At 44.7% G+C, this 13560-nt stretch overlaps 9 non-coding genes across 9 annotated transcripts; all 9 read right to left on the bottom strand.

The window, feature by feature from the left end:
- Positions 1-1045: 1045 nt before the first annotated feature.
- Positions 1046-1127, bottom strand: trnas-gcu (transfer RNA serine (anticodon GCU)). Its single transcript has one exon. It is a non-coding gene; the product is annotated as a tRNA-Ser (tRNA).
- Positions 1128-3710: 2583 nt separating this feature from the next.
- On the bottom strand, positions 3711-3799 carry trnar-ucg (transfer RNA arginine (anticodon UCG)). The gene is given in 2 exon segments: positions 3711-3746; positions 3763-3799. It is a non-coding gene; the product is annotated as a tRNA-Arg (tRNA).
- Positions 3800-5724: 1925 nt separating this feature from the next.
- Positions 5725-5806, bottom strand: trnas-gcu (transfer RNA serine (anticodon GCU)). Its single transcript has one exon. It is a non-coding gene; the product is annotated as a tRNA-Ser (tRNA).
- Positions 5807-6051: 245 nt separating this feature from the next.
- trnar-ucg (transfer RNA arginine (anticodon UCG)) lies at positions 6052-6140 on the bottom strand. The gene is given in 2 exon segments: positions 6052-6087; positions 6104-6140. It is a non-coding gene; the product is annotated as a tRNA-Arg (tRNA).
- A 2254-nt stretch (positions 6141-8394) lies between these two features.
- On the bottom strand, positions 8395-8483 carry trnar-ucg (transfer RNA arginine (anticodon UCG)). Its single transcript is given in 2 exon segments — positions 8395-8430; positions 8447-8483. It is a non-coding gene; the product is annotated as a tRNA-Arg (tRNA).
- A 1925-nt stretch (positions 8484-10408) lies between these two features.
- trnas-gcu (transfer RNA serine (anticodon GCU)) lies at positions 10409-10490 on the bottom strand. The gene has a single exon. It is a non-coding gene; the product is annotated as a tRNA-Ser (tRNA).
- Positions 10491-10735: 245 nt separating this feature from the next.
- Positions 10736-10824, bottom strand: trnar-ucg (transfer RNA arginine (anticodon UCG)). Its single transcript is given in 2 exon segments — positions 10736-10771; positions 10788-10824. It is a non-coding gene; the product is annotated as a tRNA-Arg (tRNA).
- A 1925-nt stretch (positions 10825-12749) lies between these two features.
- trnas-gcu (transfer RNA serine (anticodon GCU)) lies at positions 12750-12831 on the bottom strand. Its single transcript has one exon. It is a non-coding gene; the product is annotated as a tRNA-Ser (tRNA).
- A 239-nt stretch (positions 12832-13070) lies between these two features.
- trnar-ucg (transfer RNA arginine (anticodon UCG)) lies at positions 13071-13159 on the bottom strand. The gene is given in 2 exon segments: positions 13071-13106; positions 13123-13159. It is a non-coding gene; the product is annotated as a tRNA-Arg (tRNA).
- Positions 13160-13560: the final 401 nt, after the last annotated feature.

Below are 13560 nucleotides of genomic sequence, written 5' to 3'. Positions count from 1 at the left end.
CGAGAAATGTCAAATGGGAACATTTGTGATACAGCGGAACGAAGGAGTGATGAAATAATACATGGCACAATGGAGAAAGGCAAAGTGGGTGGTAATCGGGCAATAACGTAACAAAGGATGGTCCAGAGGAGGTGTTAGTGGGAATAGCAGAACCATTACCAGACAATGGGAGCGGTGCTTATCATCCGATACGTTGAAACTAATGTTGAGGCCAGAAGACGAGAACATGCTTACAATACAGGGTGTCACCGCCTTTTAATCAGACCAGGTAGCTTTACCAGCCCGGATTGATTTCCTGTATGCTTTGAATTCGGCAGCCAAGGGACGAATTCAAAAAGCAGCTTCTCAAATCTTTTCAGCTCTGGAGAAACAGGACGCACACATATTCAGGGCAGAGGTGGAGATTGACGCTGAATGTATGCTTATCCCAATTGAGGTGAACTTATCCGTACAGACAGGAAGATATACTGATCAAGTATCGGCCGGAACCAAACAAGGCTTTAGGTTATCCAACGAGTCACAGAGCCGAGTACCTCTGAGATATTTTAACTTTACTCAGTTTGGCGGGTTTCACTTTGCTCTGCGATTTGGATGCTAAGGGAACATCGGCGTAAAATCACACGTTTTAACGTGAAATACGTCTGTTTTCTCACATGTCGAGCGGCTGTTAGAAGCGGAACTTTGAGTAAAACATGGCGGGGCTCGTCCGGGATTTGGCCCGTGACCTCTCGCATTTCAAATGTGATCAATCCGAAGGGAGAATCATAACCATGGACCAACGAGCCGCCGACAGTGAAAAGCGCAGCTCTCAGATTCTGACGGTGGTGAGAAATGATATTATGGCAAATCGTGCATGTGCTGTCTCTCAGATACCTATCTAATTAGTGCCCCTCGCCATTGTACTGCAACTGTTCTCCTTTTGACGAATATATTATTAATTTGAGACATTACATGAGGAAAGTACTGCATCCCTGTAAGTAAAAGGGGAATTTGGCGATGTGGTGAAATGTGAATGTCAAAAAGTGGTTAAGCTGCAAGTCAACGACGACGAGAATGGGATTCGAAGCCATGTGTGCAGAGCACAATGGATGAGCAGTCCATCGCCTTAACCTCTCGGCCACCTCGTCTCTGCTATCAGACATCGTCAGCCATTCAATCTCCTGCTTTTTGTATCCAAACAGAAATAAGGTGCAAAAAAGTCCACTTCACAGCTTGCTCTGCCCGTGCATGCATATCGACAATGATGAAAACTTGCAATGAGATTCTTTGAGCAAACAGCCTTCCTTCACTTCAGGTGAGTGACTGGAAGAGATGGTTGGTTTCTCGGCAGAATCACAATATAACATTTCACGTAGCGAGCTAAGTTGACCGCGGCAGGACTCGCACCTGCAATCTTCTGATAACTTTGCGGTTGTAATCGAAGTCAGAGGCCTTATCCATTAGGCCACGCGGCCGCTGCCAGCACCATTCATTGTGTTGTTGTATATATTGCGAGCAAATTCGGGGCAACTGCAATATCAAGGAGTGGATTTAGGAAAAGATGAGCATATTTCGAGTGAATGAACAGATGCACTGCGATCTGGGTGCGCACCGGCGCAGGCAACCCCAATGTAAATTGGAACACTATAGTTTAACAATTCGGTCATTGCAGCTGAAATCATACTCCTTCTCAAACAATACAGGATGACCCGGGTTTCTGAGAAAATCCGTTTTAAAGGGAAAGATTATGAAAAGGAACTGACAACCAGCCCTTTTAAACAGACACAGAATGATCCGGGATTGCACGGACATCCCTTTTACCCAGATGCAGAATCACCCTTGACTGACAGCAGTTCCCTTTTAAAAGAATAAAGTGAGATTTCGATCATCCCTGAAGGCAATTGTGCAGTGGGGCTCAGGACCACGCGGCGCAGAGACTGTTATTGAAGCCACAGGTGATAGACAAGGAGGGAGGGAGGGACGTAAAACCAGTCCAGTCTGAAACACACAAACAAACTAATATTCCTTAACCTCCAAAGGCAGGTTTTGAAATTTCAAATTGGAAATCCGGGACAGACAGCACATCCCTTTGAAACAGACACAGAATGATGAGGGTCTGATAGCACACCATTTTACAGAGACAGAGAATGATCTCGGACAGACAGCAAATCCCCTTAAAAGGGACACGGAAATAGAATGAATAAAAACAGATAAATATGTAAAACTCGGCAGGTCGTGCAGATTTTGTGGAGGAAGAATCCGGTTTCACGTTCTGTCGGATAATAATTCCGATATTTCAGGAAAAAGTTAAAGATTACATATGTTTTCAACAAAAATAGCGCCTGGAAAAAATACGCAGCGAGAAATGTCAAATGGGAACATTTGTGATACAGCGGAACGAAGGAGTAATTAAATAATACATGGCACAATGGAGAAAGGCAAAGTGGGTGGTAATCGGGCAATAACGTAACAAAGGATGGTCCAGAGGAGGTGTTAGTGGGAATAGCAGAACCATTACCAGACAATGGGAGCGGTGCTTATCATCCGATACGTTGAAACTAATGTTGAGGCCAGAAGACGAGAACATGCTTACAATACAGGGTGCAACCGCCTTTTAATCAGACCAGGCAGCTTTACCAGCCCGGATTGATTTCCTGTATGCTTTGAATTCGGCAGCCAAGGGACGAATTCAAAAAGCAGCTTCTCTCATCTTTTCAGCTCTGGAGAAACAGGACGCACACATATTCAGGGCAGAGGTGGAGATTGACGCTGAATATATGCTTATCCCAATTGAGGTGAACTTATCCGTACAGACAGGAAGATATACTGATCAAGTATCGGCCGGAACCAAACAAGGCTTTAGGTTATCCAACGAGTTACAGAGCCGAGTACCTCTGAGATATTTTAACTTTACTCAGTTTGGCGGGTTTCACTTTGCTCTGCGATTTGGATGCTAAGGGAACATCGGCGTAAAATCACACGTTTTAACGTGAAATACGTCTGTTTTCTCACATGTCGAGCAACTGTTAGAAGCGGAACTTTGAGTAAAACATGGCAGGGCTCGTCCGGGATTTGGCCCGTGACCTCTCGCATTTCAAATGTGATCAATCCGAAGGGAGAATCATAACCATGGACCAACGAGCCGCCGACAGTGAAAAGCGCAGCTCTCAGATTCTGACCGTGGTGAGAAATGATATTATGGCAAATCGTGCATGTGCTGTCTCTCAGATACCTATCTAATTAGTGCCCCTCGCCATTGTACTGCAACTGTTCTCCTTTTGACGAATATATTATTAATTTGAGACATTACATGAGGAAAGTACTGCATCCCTGTAAGTAAAAGGGGAATTTGGCGATGTGGTGAAATGTGAATGTCAAAAAGTGGTTAAGCTGCAAGCCAACGACGACGAGAATGGGACTCGAACCCATGCGTGCAGAGTACAATGGATTAGCAATCTATCGCCTTAACCTCCCAGCCACCTCGTCTCTGCTATAAGACATCGTCAGCCATTCAATCTCCTGCTTTTTGTATCCAAACAGAAATAATGTGCAAGAAAGTCCACTTCACAGCTTGCTCTGCCCGTGCATGCAGATCGACAATGATGAAAACTTGCCATGAGATTCTTAAAGCAAACAGCCTTCCTTCACTTCAGGTGAGTGACTGGAAGAGATGGTTGATTTCTCGGCAGAATCACAACAAAGAATATAAAATTTCACGTAGCGAGCTAAGTTGACCGCGGCAGGACTCGAACCTGCAATCTTCTGATAACTTTGCGGTTGTAATCGAAGTCAGACGCCTTATCCATTAGGCCACGCGTCCGCTACCAGCACCATTCATTGTGTTGTTGTATATATTGCGAGCAAATTCGGGGCAACTGCAATATCAAGGAGTGGATTTAGGAAAAGATGAGCATATTTCGAGTGAATGAACAGATGCACTGCGATCTGGGTGCGCACCGGCGCAGGCAAACCCAATGTAAATTGGAACACTATAGTTTAACAATTCGGTCGTTGCAGCTGAAATCATACTCCTTCTCAAACAATACAGGATGAGCCGGGTTTATGAGAAAATCCGTTTTAAAGAGAAAGATTATGAACCGGAACTGACAACCAGCCCATTTAAACAGACACAGAATGATCCGGGATTGCAAGGACATCCCTTTTACCCAGATGCAGAATGACCCTTGACTGACAGCAGTTCACTTTTAAAAGAATAAAGTGAGATTTCGATCATCCCTGAAGGCAATTGTGGAGTGGGGCTCAGGACCACGCGGCGCAGAGACTGTTATTGAAGCCACAGGTGATGGACAGGGAGCTAGGGACGTAAAACCAGCCCAGTCTGAAACACACAAACAAACTAATATTCCTTAACCTCCAAAGGCAGGTTTTGAAATTTCAAATTGGAAATCCGGGACAGACAGCACATCCCTTTGAAACAGACACAGAATGATGAGGGTCTGATAGCACACCATTTTACAGAGACAGAGAATGATCTCAGACAGACAGCAAATCCCCTTAAAAGGGACACGGAAATAGAATTAATAAAAACAGATAAATATTTAAAACTCGGCAGGTCGTGCAGATTTTGTGGAGGAAGAATCCGGTTTCACGTTCTGTCGGATAATAATTCCGATATTTCAGGAAAAAGTTAAAGATTACAGATGTTTTCAACAAAAATAGCGCCTGGAAAAAATACGCAGCGAGAAATGTAAAATGGGAACTTTTGTGATACAGCGGAACGAAGGAGTGATGAAATAATACATGGCACAATGGAGAAAGGCAAAGTGGGTGGTAATCGGGCAATAACGTAACAAAGGATGGGCCAGAGGAAGTGTTAGTGGGAATAGCAGAACCATTACCAGACAATGGGAGCGGTGCTTATCATCCGATACGTTGAACCTAATGTTGAGGCCAGAAGACGAGAACATGCCTACAATATAGGGTATCACCGCCTTTTAATCAGACCAGGCAGCTTTGCCAGCCCGGATTGATTTCCTGTATGCTTTGAATTCGGCAGCCAAGGGACGAATTCAAAAAGCAGCTTCTCTCATCTTTTCAGCTCTAGAGACACAGGACGCATACATGTTCAGGGCAGAAGTGGAGATTGACGCTGAATGTATGCTTATCCCAATTGAGGTGAATTTATCCGTACAGACAGGAAGATATACTGATCAAGTATCGGCCGGAACCAAACAAGGCTTTAGGTTATCCAACGAGTCACAGAGCCGAGTACCTCTGAGATATTTTAACTTTACTCAGTTTGGCGGGATTCACTTTGCTCTGGGATTTGGATGCTAAGGGAACATCGGCGTAAAATCACACGTTTTAACGTGAAATACGTCTGTTTTCTCACATGTCGAGCGGCTGTTGGAAGCGGAACTTTGAGTAAAACATGGCGGGGTTCGTCCGGGATTTGGCCCGTGACCTCTCGCATTTCAAATGTGATCAATCCGAAGGGAGAATCATAACCGTGGACCAACGAGGCGCCGACAGTGAAAAGCGCAGCTCTCAGATTCTGACGGTGGTGAGAAATGATATTATGGCCCATCGTGCATGTGCTGTCTCTCAGATACCTATCTAATTAGTGCCCCTCGCCATTGTACTGCAACTGTTCTCCTTTTGACGAATATATTATTAATTTGAGACGTGACATGAGGAAAGTACAGCATCCCTGTAAGTAAAAGGGGAATTTGGCGATGAGGTTAAATGTGAATGTCAAAAAGTGGTTAAGCTGCAAGCCAACGACGACGAGAATGGGACTCGAACCCATGCGTGCAGAGCACAATAGATTAGCAGTCCATCGCCTTAACCTCTCAGCCACCTCGTCTCTGCTATAAGACATCGTCAGCCATTCAATCTCCTGCTTTTTGTATCCAAACAGAAATAAGGTGCAAAAAAGTCCACTTCACAGCTTGCTCTGCCCGTGCATGCATATCGACAATGATGAAAACTTGCAATGAGATTCTTTGAGCAAACAGCCTTCCTTCACTTCAGGTGAGTGACTGGAAGAGATGGTTGGTTTCTCGGCAGAATCACAACAAAGAATATAAAATTTCACGCAGCGAGCTACGTTGACCGCGGCAGGACTCGAACCTGCAATCTTCTGATAACTTTGCGGTTGTAATCGAAGTCAGACGCCTTATCCATTAGGCCACGCGGCCGCTGCCAGCACCATTCATTGTGTTGTTGTATATATTGCGAGCAAATTCGGGGCAACTGCAATATCAAGGAGTGGATTTAGGAAAAGATGAGCATATTTCGAGTGAATGAACAGATGCACTGCGATCTGGGTGCGCACCGGCGCAGGCAAACCCAATGTAAATTGGAACACTATAGTTTAACAATTCGGTCATTGCAGCTGAAATCATACTCCTTCTCAAACAATACAGGATGACCCGGGTTTCTGAGAAAATCCGTTTTAAAGGGAAAGATTATGAAAAGGAACTGACAACCAGCCCTTTTAAACAGACACAGAATGATCCGGGATTGCACGGACATCCCTTTTACCCAGATGCAGAATGACCCTTGACTGACAGCAGTTCCCTTTTAAAAGAATAAAGTGAGATTTCGATCATCCCTGAAGGCAATTGTGTAGTGGGGCTCAGGACCACGCGGCGCAGAGACTGTTATTGAAGCCACAGGTGATAGACAAGGAGGGAGGGAGGGACGTAAAACCAGCCCAGTCTGAAACACACAAACAAACTAATATTCCTTAACCTCCAAAGGCAGGTTTTGAAATTTCAAATTGGAAATCCGGGACAGACAGCACATCCCTTTGAAACAGACACAGAATGATGAGGGTCTGATAGCACACCATTTTACAGAGACAGAGAATGATCTCGGACAGACAGCAAATCCCCTTAAAAGGGACACGGAAATAGAATGAATAAAAACAGATAAATATTTAAAACTCGGCAGGTCGTGCAGATTTTGTGGAGGAAGAATCCGGTTTCACGTTCTGTCGGATAATAATTCCGATATTTCAGGAAAAAGTTAAAGATTACAGATGTTTTCAACAAAAATAGCGCCTGGAAAAAATACGCAGCGAGAAATGTCAAATGGGAACATTTGTGATACAGCAGAACGAAGGACTGATTAAATAATACATGGCACAATGGAGAAAGGCAAAGTGGGTGGTAATCGGGCAATAACGTAACAAAGGATGGTCCAGAGGAAGTGTTAGTGGGAATAGCAGAACCAAACCAGACAATGGGAGCGGTGCTTATCATCCGATACGTTGAACCTAATGTTGAGGCCAGAAGACGAGAACATGCTTACAATATAGGGTATCACCGCCTTTTAATCAGACCAGGCAGCTTTGCCAGCCCGGATTGATTTCCTGTATGGTTTGAATTCGGCAGCCAAGGGACGAATTCAAAAAGCAGCTTCTCTCATCTTTTCAGCTCTAGAGACACAGGACGCACACATGTTCAGGGCAGAGGTGGAGATTGACGCTGAATGTATGCTTATCCCAATTGAGGTGAACTTATCCGTACAGACAGGAAGATATACTGATCAAGTATCGGCCGGAACCAAACAAGGCTTTAGGTTATCCAACTAGTCACAGAGCCGAGTACGTCTGAGATATTTTAACTTTACTCAGTTTGGCGGGATTCACTTTGCTCTGGGATTTGGATGCTCAGGGAACATCGGCGTAAAATCACACGTTTTAACGTGAAATACGTCTGTTTTCTCACATGTCGAGCGGCTGTTAGAAGCGGAACTTTGAGTAAAACATGGCGGGGTCGTCCGGGATTTGGCCCGTGACCTCTCGCATTTCAAATGTGATCAGTCCGAAGGGAGAATCATAACCGTGGACCAACGAGCCGCCGACAGTGAAAAGCGCAGCTCTCAGATTCTGACGGTGGTGAGAAATGATATTATGGCCCATCGTTCATGTGCTGTCTCTCAGATACCTATCTAATTAGTGCCCCTCGCCATTGTACTGCAACTGTTCTCCTTTTGACGAATATATTATTAATTTGAGACGTGACATGAGGAAAGTACAGCATCCCTGAAAGTAAAAGGGGAATTTGGCGATGAGGTTAAATGTGAATGTCAAAAAGTGGTTAAGCTGCAAGCCAACGACGACGAGAATGGGACTCGAACCCATGCGTGCAGAGTACAATGGATTAGCAATCTATCGCCTTAACCTCCCAGCCACCTCGTCTCTGCTATAAGAGATCGTCAGCCATTCAATCTCCTGCTTTTTGTATCCAAACAGAAATAATGTGCAAGAAAGTCCACTTCACAGCTTGCTCTGCCCGTGCATGCAGATCGACAATGATGAAAACTTGCCATGAGATTCTTAAAGCAAACAGCCTTCCTTCACTTCAGGTGAGTGACTGGAAGAGATGGTTGATTTCTCGGCAGAATCACAACAAAGAATATAAAATTTCACGTAGCGAGCTAAGTTGACCGCGGCAGGACTCGAACCTGCAATCTTCTGATAACTTTGCGGTTGTAATCGAAGTCAGACGCCTTATCCATTAGGCCACGCGTCCGCTACCAGCACCATTCATTGTGTTGTTGTATATATTGCGAGCAAATTCGGGGCAACTGCAATATCAAGGAGTGGATTTAGGAAAAGATGAGCATATTTCGAGTGAATGAACAGATGCACTGCGATCTGGGTGCGCACCGGCGCAGGCAACCCCAATGTAAATTGGAACACTATAGTTTAACAATTCGGTCGTTGCAGCTGAAATCATACTCCTTCTCAAACAATACAGGATGAGCCGGGTTTATGAGAAAATCCGTTTTAAAGAGAAAGATTATGAACCGGAACTGACAACCAGCCCATTTAAACAGACACAGAATGATCCGGGATTGCAAGGACATCCCTTTTACCCAGATGCAGAATGACCCTTGACTGACAGCAGTTCACTTTTAAAAGAATAAAGTGAGATTTCGATCATCCCTGAAGGCAATTGTGGAGTGGGGCTCAGGACCACGCGGCGCAGAGACTGTTATTGAAGCCACAGGTGATGGACAGGGAGCGAGGGACGTAAAACCAGCCCAGTCTGAAACACACAAACAAACTAATATTCCTTAACCTCCAAAGGCAGGTTTTGAAATTTCAAATTGGAAATCCGGGACAGACAGCACATCCCTTTGAAACAGATACAGAATGATGAGGGTCTGATAGCACACCATTTTACAGAGACAGAGAATGATCTCAGACAGACAGCAAATCCCCTTAAAAGGGACACGGAAATAGAATGAATAAAAACAGATAAATATTTAAAACTCGGCAGGTCGTGCAGATTTTGTGGAGGAAGAATCCGGTTTCACGTCCTGTCGGATAATAATTCCGATATTTCAGGAAAAAGTTAAAGATTACAGATGTTTTCAACAAAAATAGCGCCTGGAAAAAATACGCAGCGAGAAATGTCAAATGGGAACTTTTGTGATACAGCGGAACGAAGGAGTGATGAAATAATACATGGCACAATGGAGAAAGGCAAAGTGGGTGGTAATCGGGCAATAACGTAACAAAGGATGGGCCAGAGGAAGTGTTAGTGGGAATAGCAGAACCATTACCAGACAATGGGAGCGGTGCTTATCATCCGATATGTTGAACCTAATGTTGAGGCCAGAAGACGAGAACATGCCTACAATATAGGGGATCACCGCCTTTTAATCAGACCAGGCAGCTTTGCCAGCCCGGATTGATTTCCTGTATGCTTTGAATTCGGCAGCAAAGGGACGAATTCAAAAAGCAGCTTCTCTCATCTTTTCAGCTCTAGAGACACAGGACGCACACATGTTCAGGGCAGAGGTGGAGATTGACGCTGAATGTATGCTTATCCCAATTGAGGTGAACTTATCCGTACAGACAGGAAGATATACTGATCAAGTATCGGCCGGAACCAAACAAGGCTTTAGGTTATCCAACGAGTCACAGAGCCGAGTACCTCTGAGATATTTTAACTTTACTCAGTTTGGCGGGATTCACTTTGCTCTGGGATTTGGATGCTAAGGGAACATCGGCGTAAAATCACACGTTTTAACGTGAAATACGTCTGTTTTCTCACATGTCGAGCGGCTGTTAGAAGCGGAACTTTGAGTAAAACATGGCGGGGTTCGTCCGGGATTTGGCCCGTGACCTCTCGCATTTCAAATGTGATCATTCCGAAGGGAGAATCATAACCGTGGACCAACGTTCCGCCGACAGTGAAAAGCGCAGCTCTCAGATTCTGACGGTGGTGAGAAATGATATTATGGCCCATCGTTCATGTGCTGTCTCTCAGATACCTATCTAATTAGTGCCCCTCGGCATTGTACTGCAACTGTTCTCCTTTTGACGAATATATTATTAATTTGAGACGTGACATGAGGAAAGTACAGCATCCCTGTAAGTAAAAGGGGAATTTGGCGATGAGGTTAAATGTGAATGTCAAAAAGTGGTTAAGCTGCAAGCCAACGACGACGAGAATGGGACTCGAACCCATGCGTGCAGAGCACAATGGATTAGCAGTCCATCGCCTTAACCTCTCAGCCACCTCGTCTCTGCTATAAGACATCGTCAGCCATTCAATCTCCTGCTTTTTGTATCCAAACAGAAATAAGGTGCAAAAAAGTCCACTTCACAGCTTGCTCTGCCCGTGCATGCATATCGACAATGATGAAAACCTGCAATGAGATTCTTTGAGCAAACAGCCTTCCTTCACTTCAGGTGAGTGACTGGAAGAGATGGTTGGTTTCTCGGCAGAATCACAACAAAGAATATAAAATTTCACGTAGCGAGCTAAGTTGACCGCGGCAGGACTCGAACCTGCAATCTTCTGATAACTTTGCGGTTGTAATCGAAGTCAGACGCCTTATCCATTAGGCCACGCGGCCGCTGCCAGCACCATTCATTGTGTTGTTGTTTATATTGCGAGCAAATTCGGGGCAACTGCAATATCAAGGAGTGGATTTAGGAAAAGATGAGCATATTTCGAGTGAATGAACAGATGCACTGCGATCTGGGTGCGCACCGGCGCAGGCAACCCCAATGTAAATTGGAACACTATAGTTTAACAATTCGGTCATTGCAGCTGAAATCATACTCCTTCTCAAACAATACAGGATGACCCGGGTTTCTGAGAAAATCCGTTTTAAAGGGAAAGATTATGAAAAGGAACTGACAACCAGCCCTTTTAAACAGACACAGAATGATCCGGGATTGCAAGGACATCCCTTTTACCCAGATGCAGAATCACCCTTGACTGACAGCAGTTCCCTTTTAAAAGAATAAAGTGAGATTTCGATCATCCCTGAAGGCAATTGTGCAGTGGGGCTCAGGACCACGCGGCGCAGAGACTGTTATTGAAGCCACAGGTGATAGACAGGGAGGGAGGGACGTAAAACCAGCCCAGTCTGAAACACACAAACAAACTAATATTCCTTACCCTCCAAAGGCAGGTTTTGAAATTTCAAATTGGAAATCCGGGACAGACAGCACATCCCTTTGAAACAGACACAGAATGATGAGGGTCTGATAGCACACCATTTTACAGAGACAGAGAATGATCTCGGACAGACAGCAAATCCCCTTAAAAGGGACACGGAAATAGAATGAATAAAAACAGATAAATATGTAAAACTCGGCAGGTCGTGCAGATTTTGTGGAGGAAGAATCCGGTTTCACGTTCTGTCGGATAATAATTCCGATATTTCAGGAAAAAGTTAAAGATTACATATGTTTTCAACAAAAATAGCGCCTGGAAAAAATACGCAGCGAGAAATGTCAAATGGGAACGTTTGTGATGCAGCGGAACGAAGGAGTGATGAAATAATACATGGCACAATGGAGAAAGGCAAAGTGGGTGGTAATCGGGCAATAACGTAACAAAGGATGGTCCAGAGGAGGTGTTAGTGGGAATAGCAGAACGATTACCAGACAATGGGAGCGGTGCTTATCATCCGATACGTTGAAACTAATGTTGAGGCCAGAAGACGAGAACATGCTTACAATACAGGGTGTCACCGCCTTTTAATCAGACCAGGCAGCTTTACCAGCCCGGATTGATTTCCTGTATGCTTTGAATTCGGCAGCCAAGGGACGAATTCAAAAAGCAGCTTCTCTCATCTTTTCAGCTCTGGAGAAACAGGACGCACACATATTCAGGGCAGAGGTGGAGATTGACGCTGAATGTATGCTTATCCCAATTGAGGTGAACTTATCCGTACAGACAGGAAGATATACTGATCAAGTATCGGCCGGAACCAAACAAGGCTTTAGGTTATCCAACGAGTCACAGAGCCGAGTACCTCTGAGATATTTTAACTTTACTCAGTTTGGCGGGTTTCACTTTGCTCTGCGATTTGGATGCTAAGGGAACATCGGCGTAAAATCACACGTTTTAACGTGAAATACGTCTGTTTTCTCACATGTCGAGCGGCTGTTAGAAGCGGAACTTTGAGTAAAACATGGCGGGGCTCGTCCGGGATTTGGCCCGTGACCTCTCGCATTTCAAATGTGATCAATCCGAAGGGAGAATCATAACCGTGGACCAACGAGCCGCCGACAGTGAAAAGCGCAGCTCTCAGATTCTGACCGTGGTGAGAAATGATATTATGGCAAATCGTGCATGTGCTGTCTCTCAGATACCTATCTAATTAGTGCCCCTCGCCATTGTACTGCAACTGTTCTCCTTTTGACGAATATATTATTAATTTGAGACATTACATGAGGAAAGTACTGCATCCCTGAAAGTAAAAGGGGAATTTGGCGATGTGGTGAAATGTGAATGTCAAAAAGTGGTTAAGCTGCAAGCCAACGACGACGAGAATGGGATTCGAACCCATGTGTGCAGAGCACAATGGATGAGCAGTCCATCGCCTTAACCTCTCGGCCACCTCGTCTCTGCTATCAGACATCGTCAGCCATTCAATCTCCTGCTTTTTGTATCCAAACAGAAATAAGGTGCAAAAAAGTCCACTTCACAGCTTGCTCTGCCCGTGCATGCATATCGACAATGATGAAAACTTGCAATGAGATTCTTTGAGCAAACAGCCTTCCTTCACTTCAGGTGAGTGACTGGAAGAGATGGTTGGTTTCTCGGGCAGAATCACAATATAAAATTTCACGTAGCGAGCTAAGTTGACCGCGGCAGGACTCGAACCTGCAATCTTCTGATAACATTGCGGTTGTAATCGAAGTCAGAGGCCTTATCCATTAGGCCACGCGGCCGCTGCCAACACCCTTCATTGTGTTGTTGTATATATTGCGAGCAAATTCGGGGCAACTGCAATATCAAGGAGTGGATTTAGGAAAAGATGAGCATATTTCGAGTGAATGAACAGATGAACTGCGATCTGGGTGCGCACCGGCGCAGGCAACCCCAATGTAAATTGGAACACTATAGTTTAACAATTCGGTCATTGCAGCTGAAATCATACTCCTTCTCAAACAATACAGGATGACCCAGGTTTCTGAGAAAATCCGTTTTAAAGGGAAAGATTATGAAAAGGAACTGACAACCAGCCCTTTTAAACAGACACAGAATGATCCGGGATTGCACGGACATCCCTTTTACCCAGATGCAGAATCACCCTTGACTGACAGCAGTTCCCTTTTAAAAGAATAAAGTG

Source organism: Pristiophorus japonicus, unplaced genomic scaffold, assembly GCF_044704955.1.
Source record: "Pristiophorus japonicus isolate sPriJap1 unplaced genomic scaffold, sPriJap1.hap1 HAP1_SCAFFOLD_79, whole genome shotgun sequence".
Classification (NCBI taxonomy): domain Eukaryota; kingdom Metazoa; phylum Chordata; class Chondrichthyes; family Pristiophoridae; genus Pristiophorus; species Pristiophorus japonicus.
Note: the sequence above shows the minus strand (reverse complement) of the source record. Positions and strands in the feature narration are given on the sequence as shown.